The sequence below is a fragment of the Pristis pectinata genome, chromosome 25 (genome assembly GCF_009764475.1).
Source record: "Pristis pectinata isolate sPriPec2 chromosome 25, sPriPec2.1.pri, whole genome shotgun sequence".
Taxonomy (NCBI): domain Eukaryota; kingdom Metazoa; phylum Chordata; class Chondrichthyes; order Rhinopristiformes; family Pristidae; genus Pristis; species Pristis pectinata.
The window spans coordinates 8,147,794-8,166,839 of record NC_067429.1 but is presented as its reverse complement, the minus strand read 5'-3'; the positions used below and the strand labels follow the sequence as shown (position 1 = coordinate 8,166,839).

The 19,046-nt window shown below is 41.3% G+C and overlaps 1 protein-coding gene and 1 long non-coding RNA gene across 6 annotated transcripts in view; one reads left to right on the top strand and one right to left on the bottom strand.

The window, feature by feature from the left end:
- The window catches only part of LOC127583114 (TANK-binding kinase 1-binding protein 1-like), a 108,811-nt gene extending 102,237 nt beyond the window's left edge, over window positions 1–6,574 (bottom strand). Inside the window, exon 1 of one of the 3 annotated variants that reach the window (XM_052038875.1) lies at window positions 6,430–6,574. The gene's annotated coding sequence lies outside the window, so the exon portion shown is untranslated. Of the gene's footprint in view, window positions 1–6,181; window positions 6,283–6,429 lie in introns of those variants that run through there. The other 2 variants (XM_052038876.1, XM_052038877.1) reach the window with 2 other exon arrangements.
- Window positions 5,866–18,769, top strand: LOC127583115 (uncharacterized). 3 transcript variants are annotated; one of them, XR_007958211.1, is made up of 3 exons: window positions 5,866–5,985; window positions 13,864–13,956; window positions 15,100–18,769. It is a non-coding gene; the product is annotated as an uncharacterized LOC127583115 (long non-coding RNA). The 3 variants fall into 3 exon arrangements; XR_007958210.1 differs by having other exon boundaries at window positions 5,898–6,014; window positions 15,100–18,727; XR_007958209.1 differs by lacking the exon at window positions 5,866–5,985 and adding an exon at window positions 7,983–8,067 and having other exon boundaries at window positions 15,100–18,727.
- The last annotated feature ends 277 nt before the right edge of the window (window positions 18,770–19,046 follow it).

Below are 19,046 nucleotides of genomic sequence, written 5' to 3'. Positions count from 1 at the left end.
CAGTCTGCACATGGATAATCTCTCACCTACTATTAGTAGGTAAGAGATTCTATCTCATATGATACATCATTCCATGATGCTCTTACCTGCATCTACCTATCACCACTTTGTGCCCACCCTGCCTCCCGTCTTTTGTCAACCTATCATTGCTCTGCTTTTCCCTCCTATATATTGGGCTTCCCCTTTTCCTATCTACAGTCCTGGGGAAGGGTCCTGAGCCGAAACGTTGACCGCCTGCTTTTCTCCACGGTGGCTGCCTGGCCTGCTGAGTTCCTCCAGCATCATCGTGTTTTTCATCTAGATTCCAGCATCAGCAGTCCTTTGCTTCTCTGATAATCCAACAGCGTTAGTTTAAATGCTAATTTTTCTACTCTGGCCGATTATACTCCGCATTGAAATAAGTATCAGGCGAAGTTAAAAGACGATGTGCTCCCCAATCCAGTAGGATTGCTACCCAACAAGTTACCTATTAACTAATCTACAATATCTTTTGGAGATTATGAAGAAAGATGGACTGAGGGAGGTGGGCAGGGGTTTGCTATGTTGTCAGAGGTGTTGCATTTTGCGTTGATACATTACACCAAGGACAGCAAAGCAAGGCTTATTCTGCTCTCTCTGACTGATATAAGAGATCATATGGAAGTGGGAACAAAGGAGAAATGGCAATCCTCTTAAGGTAAGATAAGATAAGATAAGATATCTTTATTAGTCGCATGTACATCAAAACACACAGTGAAATGCATCTTTTTGCGTAAAGTGTTCTGGGGGCAGCCCACAAGTGTCGCCATGCTTCCAGTGCCAACATAGCATGCCCACAACTTCCTAACCAGTATGTCCTTGGAATGTGGGAGGAAACCGGAGCACCGGAAGGAAACCCATGCAGACACGGGGAGAATGTACAAACTCCTTACAGACAGTGGCCGGAATTGAACCTGGGTCGCTGGTACTGTAATAGCGTTACGCTAACCGCTACACTACCATGCCTGCCCCGTACTGTGTCCTGGCCAATGTTTGCCACTCAGCTAATATCACTGAAGAACTGTTACCTGGTCATTATTGCATTACTGTTTGTGGGATTTTTCTACACCCAAATTGGTTGCCATATTTCCTACATTTCACCATTGACTGCACTGCATTGGCTGGACAGCTCGTTGGGACAATCTTGTGAAAAATGCTGAAGAAAAGCTAGATATTTCTTTCCATCAGCTCCCTGCTGCTTGATACCCAGTGTGGACATTAAAATGAAACCTGCTTTCTTAAGTGAATGTAAAAGATCTCAGGACAATTCTTGAAGTGGAGCAGAAGAGTTATCCCCAGTGTCAATTTTTATCCCTCAATCAACACCATTAAAACAGATGATCTGGTTGTTATCACATTGCCACTTGTGGGATCTTGCGGTACACAAATAGGTGGTTGTTTTGCCTTTGTCAGGGGTTCTGTACCATGGCTGTACTTCAAAAGAATTTAATTGGCTTAATTGGCCTCACTCCTCCCCCTCACCTCTTTATACTGTTTACCTTCTCTTTTACACTCTAGGTCCTGCTGCGGGGTCTTGACCTGAAACGTCAGCTATACCTTTGCTTCCACAGATGCTGCCTGACCCACTGAGTTCCTCCAGCATCTTACTTTCTGCTTAATTGGCTGCAAGGTATTTTGAGGTACCAAGGCCATGAAATATAATTCTTTATTTTACTTTCTCCTGTACCATGGGCTAAGGAGGCAACAGGGGGTCAGAAAGGATGTTTGTGTTGGAAAGGCTGAAATCAACTTACATTACTGCTACTGTGCCAAGGGATGTGAAGACAAGGTGAACAAAGCTCAACATTGTGTTTTTTAAAAAAACAATGCATCTTTTGGTTGAAAATGTTACTTAGCTCAAAGTTTAATCTCATGTTAGGCAAATAGGGAAGGTTTTAGATGGCTTCAGTTCATTCTCAAGACATTTTACAGCCAATCAAGTTCTTCTGAAGTGCAGGGACTGTGCAGAAAATTATGTTGTAATTGTCTCTGAAACCTCCCCCTTTTGCCTAACATGAGAATTATTCAAGTTCAAGTTAATTATTGTCATAGGCATACATACAGCACAGTAGTGTAGCAGTTAGTGTGACACTATTACAGCGACAGCGACTCAGGTTCAATTCCGGCCACTGTCTGTAAGGAGTTTGTATGTTGTCCCCTTGTCTGTGTGAGTTTCCTCCGGGTGTTCCGGTTTCCTCCCACATTCCAAAAGACGTACGGGTTAGGAAGTTGTGGGCATGCTATGTTGGCACCAGAAGTGTGACTACACTTGCGGGCTTGCCCCCAGAACACTCTACGCAAAAGGTGAATTTCAGTGTGTGTTTCGATGTACATGTGACTAATAAAGGTATCTGACCTTATCGAAATGCCATGAAAATTAGCTTTTTGCAGCAACAGCACAGTACATTACGAGGACAAACATAAATTAACATAGACTTAAATTAACATAAACTATACATACACGTGTAAAATAAATAACAAAATCAACAACACTAGTGCAAGATCGAGTGAAAGAAAAAATATACAGTCCAAGGTAGTGTTAGAATTATTCAACCCTTCCCCATTCACCCTACGTGAGAATTATTCAACACATCCCCTTTTGCCTAATCTGAGAATATTTTGACACATCCCCTTTTGCCTAACACAGGAATTACTCAAAGATTTAAGCAAAACAAAACTGACACAAGTGCCACTGCTGTGAAAGACCTAATGTTTTTAGAAATCTTTCACATCCCACAACATGCCAAGTAAGCCACAACCAGTTAAATCTTTCTGAAGTGCACTCCATGCTCTGCAGGCAAATTACCAGCACATTAAGGAGAATAGAACATAACTGAGATAGATGACCAGATCATCCGTTTTTGTGGTACTGATAGAGAAATATCATCTAGGACATCAGCAGAATTATCTTTTAACATATATCTGAAAGGTGAGACAGGGCCCTCAATTTAGAGCTTTGCTCAAAAGACAGCACCTCTGACAATGCAGCAGTCCCTCACAACTCAATTGGTTGAGGAAATGCCAAACAAATCAGAGTTGCCTTTGTATTGAATTTACTGGTAAATTTGCTGCTATGAATCTATTTATGTTGTTCTCATTCCATTGCACATTGGCCATATGAACTCTGTGAATCATAGGTTACAAATTATATTATTGTTTCACAGTACACTTAAGCTGTTTAACTGCAAATCCCCTACAGAGGCACAGCTCGCAGAGCCGCTGCCTCACAGCATCAGAGACTCAGGTTCAATCCTGACTTCGGGTGCTGTCCGCGTGGAGTTTGCACATTCTCCCTGTGACCGCGTGGGTTTCTCCCACATCCCAAAGATGCAAGTTAGTTGGTCCCTAGTGTGCAGGTGGGTGGTAGAATCTGGGGAGAGTTGATGAGAATGTAGGGGGAAGTTTAAAAAAAGATTAATGTAGGGTTAGTGTAAATCAGTGGTTGATGGTTGGTGTCAACTTGGTGGGCCAGAGGGCCTGTTTCTATGACACTAAAGCATATACAGCTGGATTGGCAACTGACTTCTGGTTGCTGGGCAGGAGATGGAGGGGTTTGGAATTGGAATTGGTTTATTTTTCTCACATGTACCAAAGTACAGTGAAAAGCTTGTATACAATTCATACAGATCAATTCATTCCACAGTGCATTGAGGTAGTACAAGGTAAAACAATAACAGAATGCAGAATAAAGTGTAACAGCTACAGAGAAAGTGCAGTGCAGGTAGACAATAAGGTGCAAGGCCATAACAAGGTAGATTGCGAGGTCAAGAGTCCATTTTTTATTTTACTAGGGAACCATTCAATAGTCTTATAATAGTGGGATAGAAGCTGTCCTTGAGCCTGGTGGTATGTGCTTTCAGGCTTTTGTATCTCCTGCTTGATGGGGCAGGGGAGAAGAGAGAATGTCTGGGGTGGAAACTTAATTGGACATTACATAAACAATGCAGCTATGAAAGCAGGTCAGAGGCTGAGAATCCTGCAATGAATGACTCACTTCCTGACTCTACAAAGTCTTTCCAGCAGCTACAAGAAACAAGGATGGAGTGAAATAATCTCCACTTACAGGGCAGTTCCAATAGCACTCAAAAAACTTATCACCATCTGGGACAAAGCAGCTCACTTGATTGGTACCCACTTCTAAGAGTGCACACCTTCTACCAACTACAACATGTAAGCTGCAAAATGCAACTCACCAAGGCTTCTTCAAAATTATCTCCCAGAAGGACAAGGGGAACAGACACACGGAAATGCCATCAACAACAAGTGTCATGTCCAAATCACACACCATCTTAACTGGAAAATACATCATCATTTCTTCATCATGGTTGGGTCTAAATGCCAGAAGTCCCTCTCTAACAGCACTCAACCATGTAGATTATAGCAGTTCAAGAAGGCAGCTCGCCAACACTTTCTCAGAAGCAGTTAAAGACAGGTAATACCAGTGTTGTTCACATCATGAAAACAGTACAACCCTCTTTTGATCTCAATACACTCTTCCTAATTTTTCAACCTCTCCTGCTGCTGAATGGCTGACTGTGCCGAGATACAGTGGCTACATTATCAGCTGACTGCCCTGTAGCTAGGTCATCACAATGAATCTTGAGCCTAAGCAAAGAATGTGTAGAGTTGAGCATGCAGACATGGACACAGACACACACACACACACCATTAGCAGGGCAGGTCACTGGATAGCAATCAGAAATGCTGCACCATGGTATCAAGGCAAATGACACACTCCAAAACCCCACTGAGACCCATTATTAGCTGTGGTTCTGTGAGTGGCAGGGTTCTGAGATTCAGTCCCACACTAGAGGCTTAAGCGCAAAATTCTAGGCTATCATTCAAGCACAAGGCTGAGGGCTTGTCTTCCTGACAAGGTGTAAGACGAGGTCCCATCAACTCTCTCAGTATGGAGGTAAGCAATCCTATTGCATTAGTTCAAAATGGAGCGGGGGAGTTATTTCTGGTGTTCTGTTGACACAAGAGACCACAGAAGGGAAGCAGTGATGATCTAATGATACATTTGATCAATGAGATATTAATGATAACGTAATTTATTTTTCAGTATTACATCATAATCCGTGAGAACGTTCTGTTGGTAAATTGGCTGGTGTGCTTCCTGAATTATAATGACGATTACTTGTGGGTAAATTGCTTTGGGAATCCTGAAAGGCGCTAGTTAAATGCAAATCTTTCTCCAGCACAGTAGAATGGAGTTTAAATGTGGAACATTGTTTAATAATCAGATAAGGTAATAAATTCAAACCCATAACGATATTGAATGTGGAATTGGATGCAGGTCAAGAAAACCCGAGACAACTCCAGGAATAACCCCCAACGGGGTCGGCTGGTGTTTATGGCATTTACTGACATCAATTGCGCTCTGCATTCTATCGATCATTTCAGCCATTGGATGCAAGATTTATAGGGTATATTCTTCAAATAAATACGTAAATATTTTCTTCAGGATGATATTAGTGTGGGGAGCTCATTACTAATATTCAGCGGAACATGTATGTTTATGATCTTGGAACTTTTACAAAGTAAAATTTATGTAAAGCCGCGCTGTTTATCATTGCGACATTAAACAATAAAAAATGCAAAGCTCGAATTTATCTAAAGTTTCTTAATTGTTGAAAAGAAATGACTTAGATTCACAACGGATTTTTAAAAATAACACTAAATTGTTCTTTTAAATATTTGGAATTCCGTTTGCAGGAGATTTATTCCAATATAGAGAAATCCCGCAGAGTAATCTATACTAAACCAGACTTGAGAAAATATTAAATCTGGATGCTCGCCACAGCACAGACTCAGGCTGATTTTCTCGGCGTATGAAAACGCCTGCGCACTTGTTCCGGTCCAACCCAGCATCTCGCCTCGAACAGTAAGACAAGGCAAGAAAAATGTTGCCGATTTTTAAAACACGATTGTCAAGTAAACGTATTAAGGAGCAAAGCCGTTCAGGTAACCGTCAGAATGCACAGTTCAAGCAGGTGGGGCAATAATTAAATCGGGGTCCAAACGAGAGAGGGAGAGAAAAAAAATATGGCTGAGTGTTTGTGTCTTGTGTGAAGGACGAAAGATAGAAAGAAAAGATTGATTGTTGTTCTAACCCGCTGTTCGTGTCTGTGTGGGTGTGTGCGCGAAAGGTTGCACTCACGTATTGTTGGTCGATCCTGGGACCCCATCTGGCAGTGGTTGTCTCACTCACTCTACCCAGACTGTTCTCTTTGTAACTTACACCAAACTGAACAATGTTGCAATTTCACTCCCCGCAGAAGCACCACGTGGTGGCGCAAACCTCTACAGTACAGTATCAATTCATGACATGTTACAAAGAGCTTCTCTTTGTATCTTTTCCAACCCAGTGCCACACTGGCAACATTATTTCCTCTGATAGTAACTTACCTTTTAAAATTGTACCTCACTGATGGTGACGGTCCCGGTGGCTACTCAGATCAGCAGGTGAAACATTAACTGAGCGAATTACATGCACACCAGTGTTCTGGTAAAACCCTTGCTTTGTACAGATCGTTTGGGCAGCGCGCTGCCATCTTCGGCATTCTGATAGAAGTGGGCGGTTTGTTTACATCAGGGATTTCCAAGACGGCTGTTCTGGATGGCAATCCCTCTTTTAAAGAGGCATTTCCGTTTTAAAGAATTTTTTTAAAATCATAATTTGCCTCAACTAAATATTGTTAAAGAGTACAGCGGTTAAACTACATTAATGTCCGGATTTAGATCGTTCCTCAAAACTGTTTATATTTTATATGTCATGATATAATGGGGTACTTTGCATATTTTATCGTCAGGAAATTAATCTTTGTCCTCCTGCCAAAAAAATAGTTGCTCACCACTTTCTCGACAAAAACTGTGACCCTTTTAAATACAACAAGAGAGGCGTCGTCACAGCTGGGATTCTAAAACAAAACAGTTCATTTAGAAAAATCTTCTGCTCAAATGCTTTCATTTGGTTTGGGATTTTTTTTACTGCAGTATTAACAGGAAAAAACGAGTGGAAGGATTTGGATATTTTGGAAATATTTCTCTGTAGGTTAAAATAAATATTTTAAACATGTTTTGGTGTTTGATTGATTCCACTGCACTAAGAAAGATTCATCGTTCTAAGTCTTGCCTCCCGCCCACAACTGATGGGAGTTCCATTCACTACAGCAGAGGCTGGGAGTTTGCCGGCGCTTGTGGTTTCTATGGTTGGGAATTTGTAGTTTAAACACCTGTTGTTTGGCAATAATTTCAAAGCTGGAGATTTAAAATGGAGAGGAAAGAAGAAAAGAAAGCAGCAAATGTTCGAAATTCGAATTCTAAATAGAATCAATTCTAAATGCACACCAGTCTCGGTGTCTGCAGAGGAATCGGGAAACAAGAGCAACGAACCATTCGGCCCTCGGGCTTGTTCAATGACATTTGGGGGGTAAACCAGGGCGAGTTCCTGTCATGAGCAGTCAATGTCCATACTGTAGCCAGCCTTTTCAATGCTGGAGCAATCATTCAAATAGGATGGATGACGTCAATTGGTCTGCCCTGAAAGAGACTGTTTCTTATTTCATGTTAGGTCTGGGGAAATGGGGGAGGGCTGGATAATGGAAAGGAGAGAGAGTAGGTAACTTTCATTTACCTAACAACTGGCGGCGACCGCAAGAGATTTTGAAGTGTAAGAACTATTGTAAAAGCAAGCAAATTTTGTGCATAGCAAGCTCCCACATTTAGCAATGACATAAATGGCATGACCATAACGTCTGTGTCGGCTATTGGTTGAGGGGGATATTACTCTCTTTGCATTGTGTCAATGGAATTTTTTTTTGCCTGTCTGAGAGAGGAGGCGGGGTTGCAGTTTAATGTTGCACCGAAAAAATGCACCTCCATCAGTGCAGAGCTCCACCAAAATTCCTCTTAATTGCTAGTCTGATTTATTTCCAGAGAGACAGTGGAATCCTTGAAACAAAAGGAGAAATGCTGGAAGAACTCAGCCCATCGAGTATCGTCTGTGGAAAGAGAAACCAGTTAATCCTTCATCAGAATCCCTGGGTGAGCTTGCTGTCAATGAGGCATGGCTAACTCCATTCCATCAACCCTTTTCCCCGCAGGTACCACACTTCCCCAAGCCTCCCCCATTGTCATTTTAATTCTCCGGCCCATTCCCAATTGGATTTCTATGAAATTGGCTGCTTCAGTGAAGTCCAATGTAAGCCCCAGGCATGTCACATTCCTCAGAGCTCAGTATTTAATTCCAACTTGTGTCAGAATTGGACAGTGCTGATTACAAGTCATCGATCTCCACACCTTCCTGAATACGTGCCCCTCCAGAGTCATTCAGACTTATAACCAGGGCTCCCATTAAGAGAGCCTGATCCATAATCTTACAGATTTTCTGTGCAGGAGTTCCTGACAAACTTCTCCCAAAGACTGGAAAGTCCAGGCTGAAGACACAGTCATGTCACCCATTAACTTAGCCCTGAGCAGTCAGCACACTTTCACCAGGAAACTTATTGTCTTCTGTGGCCACACCAAAATCTGAACATCTGTGTTCAACAAACTTACTCTAAAAGGAATCAGGATCCGGGAACAGCTGGATACATTCCCTGGCATCAGCTACCCCTCCTGTGTTGGGCATCTATCCCCTGTTGAATCTCCCAGCATTGCCCTTTGAGACTTCCTCTCAATTCTCTTCTGTACGGTCAAGTTGCTAACTGAGCATCATTGCCTCTGCTCCTTGGTAGCTCTTGTTGTCATGGAAACAGATGAAGTGTATTTGCTAACCTAACAATCTGTAATGTTAAATCCATTTTTCTCTCTCCATAGAAGCAGCATGGTCTGTTGTGTATTTCCAGCATTCTGTTTTCTTCAGATTTCTAGCAACTATTCTGTTTTGTATCTCACTGTTGCAGCACTGACCTGAAATTTTAACTTGTTTCTCCCTGCACAGATGCTGCCTGACCTGTTGAGTATTTACAGCATTTTCTGTTTCTAGTTCACATTTTCAGCATCCGTAGTTTTTTGCTCTTTAATTATTGCCATTCCTAGTTTTATCTGGGAATGTCCCATACCATCAGGTTGAAGGACAGCTACTTCCCTTCAACCATTCAGTTCTTGAACCAACCGGCAAAACCTAATCACTACAGGTTAGCAACAGTACACCACTTTGCACTAAAATGGACTTTGTTTTGTTCTAATTGCATTCTTTCTTGTAAAAATTGTGCATAATTTATGTTTAATTTATGTTTTTATCTTGTGAATGCTGCTTATCTGATGCTATGTGCCTGTGATGCTGCTGCGAGTAAGTTTTTCATTGCACATGTGCACACATGAACTTGTGCAGATGATAATAAACTCAACTTTGACTTTGAATAATAGGACATGGTGGGAATCATCTCGTTTCACTACTGTTGTCTCCAACTAGAGCTCCACATTCATTCAAGTGTGGCTGATCATTTAAGGGGCCATAAGCTAGGAACCTTCAGAGCCAGACATGAAATTTGGCTGATGATCTCAGCTTAGTTTTCTTTTGATCTATCTTTTCAATTTCAGGTGACATACAAGACGGAACAAGCCTTCCAGCCTATTGAGTCTGTGCTGACAATTAATCACCCACTTACAATAATCCTATTTTATTAGGCCCACATTTCCATCAACCCTCTTCCCCACCCCACCCCCCTCACAGATTCTACCACTCAGCTACACACTAGGGGCAATCTACCATGGCCAATTAACCTACCATCCTCCATGTCTTTGGGAGGTGAGGCACTCAGGAAACCAATGCAATCACAGGGAGTATGCACAAACTCCACATGGACATCACTGGAGGTCAAGATTGAACCCAGGTCACTGGAGCTGTGAAGCAGCAGCTGTACTAACTGCGCCACTCTGCTGCCCCCAAGAAGCAAGCTGTGGTCTCCTTGCAAACGTAAAAGAGAAAAAAAAACTTGCATTTATGTTTCTCCTTTATAACCTTAAACATTCCAATGCTTTTTACATGCAAAACAAAACTATTTTTTGAACTATCATCAGTGTTTTAATATGGCAATTCTGCATTTGTTTCATGTGCCTGCCAGAAAGAATCAATGAATGAAAAAAAAACAATTCAGTTGAGGTTTTAATAACATTACAAGAGATCTGAGCATAGTTTTCCTCTAGCAGGAGATCTGATGGCATCTGCCTTTAGTTAGACTTGCACATTTAGGTTTTTACATGTTTTACATAATTCCTTGCATGCAAACCCACAACTTCTACCAGCTAGAAGGATGAGGACACCACCACCCCATGGAAGTTTTTTTTAAACAAAATAAATTTTATTCATAATAAAAGAAACTATATACAATAATAAAACAGTGCAAACCTTTACATTCATGTACAGATCCATTCTTAGTGTTACTTTATTTAAATAAAAAACCACATCACCGATGCCACTCATGTGACTCCCTGGGGTGATACCCCAATCCCATATTTACAATATTTAAGGGGCTTCCTTGCCTGACCCCGCCCTCCCTCTCCTGTGGCAGAAGAACCCTAGACTTTCGTCCTTCCCCACCAAGCCCTTGCGTTGGCTGCACCCAGCTTCAGTGTGTCCCTCAGCACGTACTCCTGCAGCCTGGAATGTGCTAGTCGGCAGCATTCCCCTATGGATATCTCACAGTGCTGGGAGACCAACAATTTTTGGGCAGACCAAAGGGCGTCCTTCACCGAGTTGATGACCTTCCAGCAACGGTTGATGTCTGTGTCTGTGTGCGTCCCCGGGAACAGCCTGTAGATCAGAGAATCCTCTGTTACGCAGCTGCTGGGGATGAAACGTGACAAGGACCCTTGCATCTTTCGCCACACCCTCCTCGCAAACTCACAGCCCACAAAGAGGTGGGCGACCGTCTCGTCCCCAGCGCAGTCCTCCCCCTGGAAGTTGCCCTCCAAGCCACACACCATCCTGACTTGAAAATTTATCACCGTTTCTTCACTGTCGCTGGATCAAGGTCCTGGAATTCTCTCCCTAACAGCATTGTGGGTGCACCCACACCTCAAGGACTGCAGTGGTTCAAGAAGGCAGCTCACCACCATCTTCTCAAGGGCAACTAGGCATGGGCAATTAAATTCTGGCTCAGCCTACAAATCCTACATCCCTTGTATGAATATAAATAGATAGCAGCACAGTAGAGGAATCTGGGATCTGCATGGACAGGACGAGCAACTATTCCCTTAACCACTAAATTTGACCACTGTAAAATTAACATTATAAGGATTGGAAAAGAAGTCTAGAATAGAGTGGGTGAATGCAATGTTGAAAGAGATACAGCAAGAAAAATTAAAAGGAAATAAGAGAGGGGATTAAGAGAGAGAAAAAAGAAAAGGGACAAAAAAGAAATGTCAAAAAGAAACATTTTTAACCTAAAATTTACATTTTTAAAGTCTCCAACAATAATTAAGTTCTTGAGGGGTGTGACTGAAGTGGTGTAACAGTTCATTTAAATGCCTGGGAGCTGACAGGTAGTATTTAAAACTGATGTCATTAAAAAGATATATTGACTGAAATAAACTGGGTAATTTTCTGGACAGCCTAAATTTATCCCATTGAAAGAGTTTTGATGTTGCAAGGTTCGATTACAGGAAGTGAGAAATAGAAAGGAAATGTATAAACAAATTTGTAATTTAAGAAGGCTGCAAGATGGCAGTTTTACACAGATGGTAGGTGGTATGATTTTGATAGCAACTTTTGGATGACTAAGGTTACCTGTCTACCTGTCCTCACCTGAACTTGCTGTACAGTTTCTACACAGGCAATTTGTTTGCTTCCATCCATTCTGTCTCCTGTAGTGATGCCATCCCATTCTCCCAGTTCCTCCATCATTGTCATACTTACTCTGATGATGAGGCTTTCCACAAGGGTACCTCTGAGAGATTTTTCTTCTTCCTGAACCTCATGGTTTCCAATTTACTATGGGTGACAGAGCCCTTGACTGGACTTCATCTATTTCCCGTACCTCTGCTCTCATCCAATTTCCACTTGGCCAATGCAAGGATAGATTTGCCCTGGTTCTCATTTTCCACCTCGCCAGCCTCTATATTCAATGGATCATTCTTCTCAATTTTCACCAGCTTAACTGAGATTCCACCACCAGTCACATCTTCCCCTTCCCTTCCTGTTCAACATTCTAAAGGATCCATTCCCTCCCTGATTCTCTGAACTGCTTTTCCATTGCACCAACCACTCCCTATTTCATGGAACTTTCCCATGCAACCACAGGATATACAAACACCTTCCCTTCCCACCATCCAGAGACCTAGCAGCCCTTCAATTCAACTGCACTCTTGTGTATTGTATTTGGTGCTCACAATGTGATCTCCTCCATACTGGAGAAACCAAATGCAGATTCGGTGACCATTTTGGGGATCACCTTCACTCAATCCACAGGAACAACCCTCAGCTTCTGGGTGCCTGTCACTAATTCTCCATCCCACTCCCACTCTGATTTATCTGTCTGTGGCCTCTAGTATTTGAGCATCTTATCTTCCATTCAGCCTTCTGAATTGTCAATGAACCCACGAACACTACCTCATTATTCCTTTTTTTTGCACTATTTATTTATTTTTGCAATTTATAATAATTTTATGTCTTTGCATTGTACTGCTGTTGCAAAACAAATTTCACATCATATAAGTCAGTGATAACAATTCTGATTGTGATTCCATATCAAAATCAACAATTACAGTAACCCACTTTCCCTGCTTCTATCAGAACCGGACGATTCTTCTGTAAGGTTATCCATCTGTAACACTAACTCAGTTTTTCTCTCTTCACATATATGGCCTTTTCCTTCGAGCATTTCCAACACTTTTATTTCAGTCTGTGGAATGATCTAGCCTGCATTTCACAGCTTTTACATGTCCCTTTGTTTTTTTTTCTCTCTTACTGTCCTCATTATTCTATCAACCAAACTGTTTCCTAAACAACACATCACCATGGCGACCTTGGCCTCAGCCTATCAGAGGTATTCCCTATGTCCCTTCCACCCCTCCCCCACAGTCTCTGCAACTTTGAACTAACTTGTTTTCACAATATTCCTGTTCTGATGAAGAGTCTTCAATCTGAAACACTGATTCTTTTTCTCTGAGTGATTCCAGCATTTTCTGTCTCCATTTCAGATTTCCAGCATCTGTAGTTTTAGATTTTCACCATGGCATTTGTCTTGCTGTTAATCTGATGCCAAATTGTGACCTATAAGAATGATCTTTTTCCTAACAAGTAATGAATCTCTAATTGAAAAAAAAACCTTTTATCTGCAGATAAAGCTTCAAAAAAAACATTGATTCATCTCATCATGTTTTGTTACTGTGTGTTCCACAGCACTGGGGATGGTTATTTTAAGCATCTTTTCTGCTGCTTTCTAGATTTGGCACTCTTATTCATAGAAACAAAGTGTCAGACTGCATGGAAACAGGCTAAGCAAGTACATGCTGACCATCATGCACTCATATACAAGGATTTTACACTAATCCCATTTTATCCTCCCAACATTCCCATCAACTTCCACAATCCCAACACTTGCCTACACAACGAGGGGCAATTTACACCGGCCAATAACCTACCAACCCGCATGTTTTGGGATGTGGGAGGAAAGTGGATCGCCCAGAGGAAATCTACTTGTTGGTAGGGGGGAACGTGCAAACTCCACACAGACAGCACCGGAAGTCAGGATTGAACTTGGGTCTCTGGAACTGTGAGGCAGCAGCTTTATTAGCTGCCCAGTGTGCCTCTTTACCTATTACCTCTACAGTTCTTTCCCAACCACTCAGTCTGTTTTCCTGCTCTCTGATCCACTGCTTTTCTTTCTATTTCAGTCCTAGTGCAAGGATAAACAGAAAAATAAAATCTTGTGACCGTAAATGGAGGCAGCTGAGAGGAACACTGGGAAGAAAGCTAATGCAGAGAGAGTAAGTATAAGATGCTGAGGCACTTGAACTGCACTCTGCTGAAATATGCAGCTCCTTAGCAACCAATCAATAAGACTGTGGGCACCTGCAGGGATAATCAGGGAGTGAGCTCATGGACAGAAGACGTGATTTTTATGATTTGGCTTACTTTTTTTTTCTTATTTCATATTAACATGACATAGAAGGAGACCATCAGCCCATTGAGTCTATGTCCGCTCTCAGAACAATCCTGTTCCTTCACATACCTTCTTGTAACTTGTTCTCGCATACCAATCAACTTGTCCCTGATTCTCCTGCTACCCACATACATTAGAGGTAATTTACAGTAGCCAATTAATTTACCAGCATGTCTCCTCTGTACATACCTGTCTCGATTAGCGTAACGCTATTACAGCATCAGCGACCCAGGTTGAATTCTGGCAGCTGTCTGTAAGGAGTTTGTACGTTCTCCCCGTGTCTGCGTGGGTTTCCTCCGGGTGCTCCAGTTTCCTCCCACATTCCAAAGACGTACGGGTTAGGAAGTTGTGGGTATGCTATGTTGGCACCGGAAGCATGGCGACACTTGCGGGCTGCCCCCAGCACACTCTACGCAAAGATGCATCTCACTGTGTGTTTCGATGTACAGGTGACTAATGAAGAAATCTTATCCCAATGACTGGCTTTATCCCACCCTTTATTCTGCCCTACAATCTCTCCCAGAAGAAACTTTAATATAAATACGGAGTAGAAACCCAGCTATCATAGTTGTGATCCAAGCAGCAATCAGATGCTCTCGAGAGGGATCTTAATGCGAGTTGGAGTCTTAATTCTCTTTAAGTACTTGTGGGAAAAAAGTGAATACTTGCTGGTCTCTACTGGGGTAAATTCGGGGAACCCAACCCTGCTAAACACCACTGGTGTACACATTGTCTAACTGCTACTGGAATTGGTAATATGGACTAATATCTGTTGTAATATTCACAACTATTGCTTTAATTCTGGTAGATATTAACCTTGCATGGAGAAATAAGATTAACGTTTCTTGGCCGTATTGGAATCATTGATCCTGCGTGAGATCAAATATTACAACCTTCCTTTGACATAATTCCAATTTACCTTATACTTTCTTTTCAACTGCACCTCTGATTCACTCTGCACTTTCAGCTACTGATTTCAGCCATGCTATTGTGGGTAAGGACCCACACAGAAACTGAGTATCATTACACAGAGGAGGGAAGAAAACTCAGAGAGAGTCATCAATGTCATTCTCCTCATCCCAAGGCCTTCAAGCAAGTTATCCATCCAGCTATTTGACTACAGGAGGTGCATACCACAGGAAACAAAGGAACTAAGCAGAAAAATAACTGGACAAAGTGGATTACAATTTAGTCAGTCAAAATACTTATGTGAATAGGAAATTATTCACCATTTCAGAACACATCCCTCTAGTAGTTTCTGGGCATAATATCCGATTAGATTTAAATGCTTTCAAACTCTGTAACCTTTCTTACTCATTTTGGTGGATGATATCAGATATTTACTATTTTCAAAAAGCATTAAGAAATTCCTTTCAATATCTGCTTTGAATTTATGGTTCATTGTTTGATGTTTATGACTTCTGCCATCAATCATTTTAATGCAAGATCCAGGATTTACCGCAAGTAGGCCCCTTGGCATTTTATTTACTTCAGCAAGATTCTCATTCTGCCCTACTAGGAATGGATGTATTTTCTTTGAGTCCTAGCTAACAGTTCATGGCACCCACCCCCACATTTTGGAATCACTTTTTTTGCTCATGTTCTGCCATTCGCCACACTCAACGTGTGTTCATCTGCTCATATATCACACAGGATGAGAGGTGGTGAATTGCAGCCAGCAGAATAGAATCAAACAAACTCTTCAGGTGCGTGAAACTGCGAGAGAGGCTGAGTATTCTGAGAAACTAGACTGGAACCACAAAGGCTATTTCTATCCCACAGTAGCCCACAACTCTAGAAATCAACTGGCACATCCTTTTATTTTAATATATTAGGCAAAGCAACAGGGTGGGGTTTAAAATGTGACCTTGCAAGCCTCCACAATAAAGAAACATTATCTTAAAAGTAAAATTTTAATAAAGCTGTTTTGAATCTGTAATTCCAAGCAGCAAGGTATTTTTCAAGAAAATTCCCCTCACATAAAAGAGATTTAAAACTCACATTTATATAAAAAAAATCTGCAGCAGTGGCTGATTACAACACCAACATGCAGGATGATTTCCTAATATTGCTATTTCTGAAAGAATCGTTCATGATTTTGCTGTGAATCGTGACCAAGTGAGGTATTTTTTTTCCTCTCCTCAGTCTTTATGTAACAGTCAGCAGGATATCATTTTTCAGTTGGCAGACTTGGATCACAGCCCCAGTTTGAGGATAACGAGAAGGATCGGGAAAAAACATAGGATTGAACAAGAGCTTGAATCTTAACAACCTATAGGCTGCAGAAGGTATCAAGGAGGTAAGAAATCCTAATTAGATCCACATGCAAGAATTTCTAAAGCCTCTACCTTGTAGGAAGTGAGAGATGAGTGAGATAAGTTGGGATCAAGTGACACCAAGCTTAGATCTTCAGTGTCTGCAGATTGTACAAGTGAGAAGAGATTGAAGAGGCGATACCAAGTTTCAGTCCCAACAAGTTGTGATTTGTAGGACATAAAAGCCGGGGGGAGGCAAGGAATGGGAATTTGATGACCCCCCAAGCATGGATTCTTAAATCGTTGGATGGGAAGTGGTGACAGATGGAATTACAGTTTTGAGGTTCAGGTAAGCAATGTGCACGTGTGAGTTGAGAAATCGCAATAACACCATCTGGCTGCAGATGGGATGACATGGTATGGCGTAAGGCATTATTTGTAAACAAGATAACAGAGTAAATTAGCCAGTGATCAGTCCAATAATTCTCCTTATCTGTGTGATGGCATGTGTGATGTTCTTGCCATTGTCACTCACCCAATAACCCAAGATCTAGTGCCTGGGTTGGAGGCGTTTGTAATAAATAAGAACAACTTGTAGTTTAGTAACTTTAATGTAATATAATGTCCTAATTTTAGCAAACAAAATCTGACAATAAAGTGCAAAGAGCAATAGTTTGGTCCAAACTACCATTTTTTGGGCAAGATACTGAACCAGGATCCCATTTGCCTGTTCAGAGGAATATTAAGAACTTTATGGCACCATTCACAGAAGATCGGCGAGATCACCACACAATATTCCTCTCTTAATCACTATTAAAATCAGGTTTAAATGTCCATTGCTACATAAATGGTCTTTCCAAATGTAGATAGGTTACTCCATTCAGCAAAGAGGCTAAACAAATTTGAGATGTTTCTGAGAAATCACAATGCTTTTACATAAAGGCAAATTTTTCTGATAAATTAACTACCTAAAGCAGAAAGATAAAAGGTAGCAAATGTATCCCTTATACAAAAACTCCTGTGTTGGCTTGTGTACTAGGACACTGCCTTAGACCAATATAATGCAGTTTTTGATATGTCACAAACCCAGATCAGAGATGTTAACACATTAGCTCTCACAGCTGTGCGCACTGGCCCAAGGGAATCCACGTTCCAATAGGTACATGATAAAATTAGTGAAACAGAAACTGTTAATTAGATAAATATAGATTAATGGATGTTTTTAATTTAGTGATCATGGCAGTCTATTTCTTAAATTAATACAAATATTCTACCAATTTTTGCAGACATTATAGCTATTGAGCTTGTTTTCCATGAATTTCTTCTTTTCCTCAGATGTTACTGATTAATTCTAGGGACTAGTTCTTAACAGCTATCAGAGTACCATTGAAGTAAGTGTGTGTGTGTGTGTGTGTGTGTGTGTGTGTGTGTGTGTGTGTGTGTGTGTGTGTGTGTGTGTGTGTGTGTGTGTGTAGAGGTTTCAGTACAGCTGTGCTGCTCATGGTTGAATAGCTTGTCAGTATTAATTGTATAACCTCACACAAGAACTGGCCCTGGGTGAGCTGATCTATTCAAAACAGATAATGTTTTTCCATAATTATGTTCAATTCTCATGACTTACTGCTGGCAGAAATTAAATCACACTCGTTAAAGATCATACAGTTAATTTCCAGAGGGTAAGGCTCTAAATTTGCAAAAACACATCTTGTTCATTACAGAATTGTTTATGTAAGGGGTAAAGTTATCATTTGTGAATGCAGGAAATTCTGGATTAGCAGAAACTCTGTAGAAATTCCAAACCTAAGCAGCCAATGGACAGTGTTCTGTATCTGGGAAACATGTGAATGAATCCTCTCACGTTCTCCAACTGAATACAAAAGTAACCCGCCATTTGGCTGTTAGTCCCACCCTTAGCTCCTCCCTTCAACCATTTTGACAAAAGGTCTTCTTCCAAATCATTAACCAGTCTTTTTACTTTTAGACATTAATGGGTCTGCCATGAATTTTAAACATTTTCTGTGTTCTTTTCATGTTTGCTGCACTCATTCACTGTTAAATATTTCTTGGGCATATCATTCTACATATGCCTTAGATACTAAACAACCACCATGGTCTTAACCTGAAATGTTGGTCCAACCATGATTCTGGCTTCTGCCCTCTTCCTTTCCAGTCCTGATGACAGGTATCAGCCCGATATGTTGACTGTTTATTTCCCTCCATGGATGCTGCCTGACCTGCTGAGTTCCTCCAGCACTTTTTGTGTATTGCTCCAGATACATCCAGCATTGCAGAATTTCTTGTGTCCCAGCTATAGTGTAAGATAACATTTTGATAAATGTGTTTAAGGTTGTGCTGTCTAATGAATTATTAAAGGATTTATTCAAATTGTTATTTCTTCATTTTTCAGAATGTGGGCATTGCTCGCATGGCTAGTATTTAGTCCGATACTAATCACCCTTGAGAAGGTGGTGTTGGGTCACCCTCTGGTGAAGATAATATACTCCTGCCGAGAAGGCAGTTCCAGGATTTAGACCCTAACACAATGAAGGGCTGCTAATACATTTCAAGTCAGGTTGGTGTCCAAATTGGAGGAGACTTGGGAGGTGCTGTCAGAATAGTCTAGGTGAGTAACTGCATTAGATGGTAAACACACTATCCA